Here is a 7,552-nt window from a genome sequence, read left to right on the forward strand (position 1 = left end):
GTTTTATTTGTATTATTTTATTATTTCCATTCTACGTGACTTTACCGAAAGAACCAAGAAGATGAATCCCTGCAGTCACGAAAGCTTTAAATCGAAATCCTCCTTGCTCTGTCAAGAGTCGTCGCTACCAATGGTGCAGCTGCTGCATTGGCGGCGGTGCACAAGGACAATGAATTAGCAACTCAACATACTCGTCAACAACACGGTGGCCTTGACATACACACGATGATCATCGGCGAGGTTTGTCGGGAAATGGCCCTCCAGTGTGCTATCCAATTCACCAACTACCCGAAATGTCGCGAATTAAATTATCGTCTTCTACGGTCACGGCGCTGTTGACGAGTGCGTTGATAATATCATCTATTGATTTGAATGTATGTATGTTGAACTTCTTTCGCAACCGTACGTAGCCAACCGTTCGAATCGAAGGTGCGGGGGAAGGATAACAAACTCTGCTCCAAATAAATTAGTTTTCAATTTCGATTTACAAGCTCATAGCTCCAGTGGCTTCCTAAAAAAAATGACGGGGGGGTGGGGGGTTTGGGGGGGGGGCACTTTCGCATAGAAGCTGCAGGGAAAGGCGAGGGGGAAGGAAAACAATGACAGAAGTGAAACCAAAAAATGATATTATCTGGCAGACGACCACGGTGGGTCATACATTTATTTCTAAAAATACAGAGCGCCGGTCGGTGTGCCGAGAGAGATGCCTCGTCGAGACGAGCGGTTGGCGTTGTCAGCTCGCGCGCGGGGGCGGATCGCGATGCGCGTGCCCTGATGCGCGCGCGCGCGCACGCGCTCGCTGGAGTGCCCGCGGAACCCAAATGGAGAGCAATTTGCCGAGGTTATTAAAAGCCTCTCTGAAATACATGGCGACATCCTGCTCCGCTGCTTATCACCGTCTTTTTTTTATCAGTCTGCCAAATGGGGGGGGGGGGGGTGGTGGGGGCGTAATTGGCCAACGCTGCAAACAATTAAGTAATTATTTGAAAGGATGCCAAGGCCCTGTACGCGGCTTATGGACCAAAGCGGATCCGTTTCCAATGGAGCTCGATTCATGGCGGCCTTTCTTCCTCTCCCCCCTCGCTCCATCCCGTCTCGCAAGGGGAACAATGAGGATATAACAACGCTTATTCAGTGCCGTCGTCTGCTGCTGCTCGCCACACTCACAACATCGAGCGAGCAAATGTTGAGTCGCGCGCTCCCGCGCTCTCCGCAACCACAGCGCGTGGATTTATAGCGATTATTCGTTTGCTGGTGGCTGTGTATTTCATATCGGAATCGCCTCCAGTGCTGTCGCTGCTGGCGGCAATAAAAGTTATTTAAAAAGTCAAAGTCTCTGCAACCAGCAGGTGACTACGCCCGCATCCGTAGTCGAGCTTTTGTCCAGGACTCAACGAGAGCCAGGGAAGCCGCCTTTCGAGTCTATTTTGTTTTTACAATTTAAAGTAACATTTTTTAATGAATTTTACCAGGTAAGGCCCACTGAGCTATGTGTGTAGCTCTTTTTCAGAAGCGACCTGGCCACAAATGGCAGCTCAACGGAGTTGGCTTATCATCGCGTGGAAATTGATAGTAGCCAAATTCTCGCAACGCGTGGTGACGTTGATTCTAAATGTCGAGACAAAAACCCGGAAGACCCGGATGAAAAAAATCCACGCGACCACAGAGAGAACATGCAAACTCCAAATACACAGGCGTCAAGGTCGGCATTGAACCCACGACCTCCTGCGTACCAGGCGAGGGAGTTAACATCTCGCCCACCGTGGCACCCGAGTCACCTCGGTTATCACCTCAGCTCCTCTCATCCAGACGCGGCAGGAGTCCATCCCGCGCTTGTGACTTTGATTATAAGCGGGCGTGCTCGTACAATGCAACCACCACTCGGTCGGTACGGTGGAGAGAAAGAGAAGAGAGAGAGAGAGAGCGCGGGCCGAATCGATACGCGGGCGTGCCATCGAGGCTGCGGCGTGGAGTCTGCGCCGGTGCAATCTTGCGGCGCCCCCCCCCCCCTCCCCCCTAGACCTGCACTCGCCAAGGTCACGAGGGGGGGGGCAGATGATTCCCGGAGCTTCGAGTGGCAGGAAATTCCCATTTCCCCATTAATGCGCGAGATGAATTGGGTTTTAATATTGAAGAGTTGCGGACTGCGCTCGCAGTGCGGGGACGACTCGGGTTGAGCCCATTAGCGAAATTTAATGCCGAATCCACCAACGCGACGTTTTCTCCCACGACGAGAATGAATTTACGCCGCGTACGGGAAATTATCATTAGTAGCGACAGTTATTTGCTTATTTATTTACCCTGTGGATTGCAATTGTTAGTATTTGAGGCGGGGGAGTAGGGGGGGGTGGATTTTATAATGTGTGCACATGCTTACAATGGCACGTTGCAACATTCGCTTGTTCTGTCATCACGTCACCTCAACCCATTATCCCTGCGGGGTGTATAAATTGGGGAACCACTTTGCAGGCAAATCAACACCCGTTGCCCTATGGGGGGCCCCCGACCCCGCCATAGGACCGTGGAATGTCCACCACTGACTCAGGGCTGTGAACAGCAGGTGAACACCGCCGACATCATCTCGATGCTCATCGAGCAAAACATCAATTTACATTTTACGTTTCACTTTTCAGCGCCGTCAAAGTCACCCAGCAACTTCAACCACACTGACCCCCGCCCCCCATCTCCCTGCTAAACTACATGTTACCGATCTAACGAGTACGGCCAACACTGGGGGGGGGCATTACAATGAAAAACACGGAACGCTGCGCCAACATTGGGCCAACGGCTCCAGCCGCATGCCAACGTTGACCCAACGTCGGCCTGTGTTTGGAGATCAGAGCGCACATGGGACTCCTCCGGTATAAATACAGATTCTGATCCTGCCCACTGTGGTGATCAAAATGGTCCACACGTGACGGAGGCCTTCATCCTCTGCTAGCCGTTACCATGGCTACTCATGACCATTCCAAAAATAAACACGACCCCTGTTGCGGCGACGTCACCATGGCGCTTGTACCAGGCTAGGTGCACCTTGAGGCCTCGTGATTTGTTTCTTCTGATTCGCCCCACCCCCCCACGGTTTACAACAAAAACAATACATGGAGGAGGGGTTACCGGCCCCTATCATTCAACCACCGCACTCTGACAAAACATCTTGATACAGCAAGCGTGCTGTGACGGGTCCACCTGAAGACGGAAGCTTGTGTTGCCTCCGAAACGTCGTGATTTTTATTTTCTTTTTATTTTACTTTTATTAATTTTAATTCTTTACCTACGTGACTTTACCGAAAAAACCCAAGAATATGAATCCTTGCGGTCACGAAAGCTTTAAATCTAGAATCTGGAGGGTGCCTCTCTGCACCCCTCACGTTACAAAACGTCAGCACGTGCAGCACGGATGAAGTCGCGCGCAGCCCCCCCCCCCCCCCCCCCGATCGGCGCCGATGGCACCAGCGCCTGCAGATTAAACCGCGTGCGATGGTAGCAGAGGGGGGGAGCCGTGGTTTGTTCTGAACGTGCGAATGGCGCGGGCCCTCCGTGCTAACGACAAGCGGCGGGGCGCCCGCCTCGCCGCCCCCCCCCCCGCTCGTCTCTCTCACCCTGAAGGTCGCCGGGCTTAAGCACACAACGGCACGCGCGAGGATTAACGCGATCTCGCGATGAGATTTACATTCCACGCAACGCCGCTCTCTCCGCCAGCACGATCCTCCCACGGATTATTTTTTGTGTGTTGGCTGGAATACTGCTCGTTTGTCCTCAATCGTTGCTGCTGCTGCTGACAAAAGCCCCAAGAAGCATTTGCCGGGTTTGTGATCAGGCGGTGTTGATTGCCTCTTTGAGCAGAAGGGGGGAAAAAAATCGGAAGTGATTTATTGCTCAATTGAGCATCGAGGCGTTGTGCTCATCTCCTGTTAACTTCCCTGGGACAACGGTGGACATTCCACACTCATGTGGCAATAGTGCACTTATTTTATGGACTCCAGAGGGATGATGAGCTGAGTCAACCTCCAACCAGGATCTAAACTCACAACCTACCGCCGAACCACCTGGTCAAATGTGCAAGAAAGTCATTGGTAGTGTGACCAGTGCCGGATTATCCTCGTAGCATAGGTAGTTACACATGTAGCTACGGGCCCCGCACTTTCAAGGGCCCCGCGCTAGATGCTTTCAAGTTATCAATTCCGGTTCAGTGATTCTGAACTTGTTCTATTACTATAGTACTATACTGCCTTCAACTTTTATGAACGACTGAGTGTTTAAGGTTACCGATTTGTCGTATTATCTGGCTGTATAGCAGATGAAAATATATAATTACTTTACTATGCAAATACAAATTTGGTGTTTTATATTTGTGTGGCTTTTTTTTTTATTAGGGCCCCTTTATAACATATTCTACAGGCCCCACACTAGCTTAATCCGGCACTGAGTGTGAGCGTGTCCTATACGTGTTTATACATGCGCAACACGAATGACAAGATGATACAAGTTGTGTTTCATAAATCCATTGAATTATATGTATATGTTTAACATGTAGATGAGTGTCGAGTGGAGTCCAGATTGGTGCAAGTAGGGGTGTGTGTGTCACGTGAAGAAACTAAACTGCTAAACTTATTTTTATTATACCACGAAAGGCCCACTGAGCTATATAGCTATTTTTCAGAAGCGACCTAGCCACAAATGATCGCTCATCGAAGTGGAAATGTATAACAGCCAAATGCTCTAAACGCAAGACCAGGGGACCCGGAGAAAATCCACGCGACCACGGGGAGAGAGACACAGAAACTCCAAATACACAGCAGGCGCCAGGGTCGGGATTAACCCCACGACCTCCTGTACACCAGGCGAGGTAGTGAACATCTCGCCACCGTGGCGCCACTGGCGAGATATAAAGCACTTGCCTGTGCCGGTGCAAACTTGCGGATTGGCATTAATGTCCCCATTAATTAAGGCCGTAACTTATAACTCGCCCGCAATTACTTTTCCTCCGCCGCTTTGCTTCGGCAGTTTAATTGCGCTCGTGTCCCAGTGCCGATCGCCAGGTGATCTACGCCCGACGAATCGCCCAACTCAGCAGAGCGCAATACCCGACAGTGGCATCGGACCCCGCGTGACGGACCGCAGCTTCCCGTTAATGCACCGCTCTCGTTTCACCCTGGGGGAGGGGGAGGGCGCGCTCCCTCCACAATCACTCAGTCGGTCGGTCCGTCACCAACAACTTCACGTGGCCATTTCATATTGAACCAATTATCCGGACTGCCGCGTTGGTCTTTTGTTTTTCCTTGCCGCGGCCGTGTGCCGTCTTGCTCTCCGTCGCGCCGCGTGCTTGTTCGTGCTGTTCAACGTTTCCCGACGTTTCGATGAATTTCGCGAAGAATGCAGGGCGAAACGTCGGACGTCGTGCCGAAAACTGCACGCGGCGCGACCCGAAAACGCATCGGAGAGTAATTAGCGAGACATCCCAAGGGGTGAAGTTTCGAATGCGTTCCTTCATTAAAGTGGCCATGCGTTGGCATTTCATTGATGTGCCTGGCGTGACTCATTTCACAAGGAGTAACACGGAGTAACTCCGTGTTGGATCAAATAACACAATTATAGTTTCCCGTATTCCCTTTGAAATATCAGCGCGGATTGTTTATTTTAGATAAAACGTGTTACCCCGTGGTACACTACGGGGAGGGAAAATACACTCAAGGATATAATGCATGGCAAAATTAAAACGAATGGTAAATGGACTGCGAGAAGGGCTGCGTGCAGAACGAGAGAGAGCGAGAGAGTGAGCGAGAGAGTGAGCGAGAGAGTGAGCGAGAGAGTGAGCGAGAGAGTGAGTGAGAGGTGGGGGTTTACATAAAGCAAAGTTATTTTTTTTTAAATTACGAAATGATGAACGAAGCAAAGTGCCGACTACACCGAGCATCTTCTTGTTTCCAATGATCGTAAAAAAAAAATGGTAAATGGAAGGGAGAAGAAAAAGCGACTATGGGACGGAGGTCCACCAAAACAGACAGAGAGCGCACGGCTAAAGATGAGTGGCAGGAAGAGAGGAAAAGCACCAGTGCAGGAAGAGGAGGGAAAAGGAATGTCCGGGGATGAGAGGACGTGGAGAGAGAAGGCACAAATAAAAAGTGAGCTGTACATAGCATCATCTGTTTTCACAGTGGGCGGGGAGAGAGGAGGGATTCAGAGTAGAGGTTGGCCACACAGAAGTCACGAGATTTGCGGGAGTCTTGAGCTGATTTAGATATATCGATTAGCAAGATTACACTGGTCAACAAAAAAAACTTTTTTCTGGCCTGGAATTTTGCAGCTGTTTTACACTAATTTCAGGGTGCTGATTCCAAATCTGATTTTAGATTTGCGCTATCACATCTTATTTTTATGCTATCGGCATATCCCATTTTCATTGATTTTACCCGAAATTAACTCTGTCACTTATGATTACAAGTTGTTGCGAGTCAGTGACTGCTTTAGTGTTAAAATATGGTGCTGTATTTTTAGGATGTGTGTTTATAATATCATTTTATGTAGATATCCACATTTATTTAATATTTTTCTTCTGCAGTTTTTATTGAAATGCAATATTTGATATCTCAAAAACCTGATGTGATGGACAAAAACTGATGCCAGATTTGAAATCAGCACCCCAAAATTACCTTAAAACCGTTGGAAAACCTTACGCCAGAAAAAGTGTGTTGACCAGTGTTATGTTTGCACCATCGGTGTACTCATGCCACAGGAGCACCAATTCCATTAGTCAGAGATGGTATCCTGGTTCAGACAGGGGCCTCAGGCACGGGATTCTCACCTACACTGCTGGGTCTCAATGCTCTGGCAAATGACAGCACAGCTGTTCGCACCATGCCAGACACCACGACCATCACAAGCCCCCTGAGCCACATTTCTGCACCACGTGGTGCACTCGGGTCTACCGCCCGGGCACCCAGACCCATTAAACCAAGTCACTTAAATCTTAAACGCAAAAAAAAAGACAAACATTGTTCCCACGCAGTATTCTCTCCATAATTAATTAGAATACCCTATTGAAATGTTTCCCCACGCAGCACAATTTAATCAACTTTCCACACAAATAAATCCTGACCATGCAAACTGATTTAACAAAGCACTCAAACTCATCAATTTTGACAATCCTCCTCGGGCCACTTGGAAGAGCAGTAAATTGATCTATCGTCAGTAAGGTTACGGAACAATGCACAGACTGTGGGCTGCGAGCAGTCTCACCAGAACTCGTCCGTGTCATGGATCAAGTGGGACAATAACCGAAAGCTTTGGCCCGAAGTTAGAAAAGAAACCCCAAGGTTGCGAGATGTTAACTACCTCGCCTGGTATACAGGAGGTCGTGGGTTCGATCCCGACCCTGACGAAACCTGTATATTTGGAGTTTGCATGTTCTCCCGGTGGTCGTGTGGATTTTTACCCGGGTTCTCCGGTTTTTCCTTCTGCATTTAGAATCAATATTACGCGTTTAGAGTATCTGGCTGCTATAAATTGTCAGAGGTCAAGTGGGACAATGACCAAAGGGCTTTTCCACGTG

Source organism: Lampetra fluviatilis, chromosome 1 (genome assembly GCF_964198595.1).
Source record: "Lampetra fluviatilis chromosome 1, kcLamFluv1.1, whole genome shotgun sequence".
Classification (NCBI taxonomy): Eukaryota; Metazoa; Chordata; class Hyperoartia; order Petromyzontiformes; family Petromyzontidae; genus Lampetra; species Lampetra fluviatilis.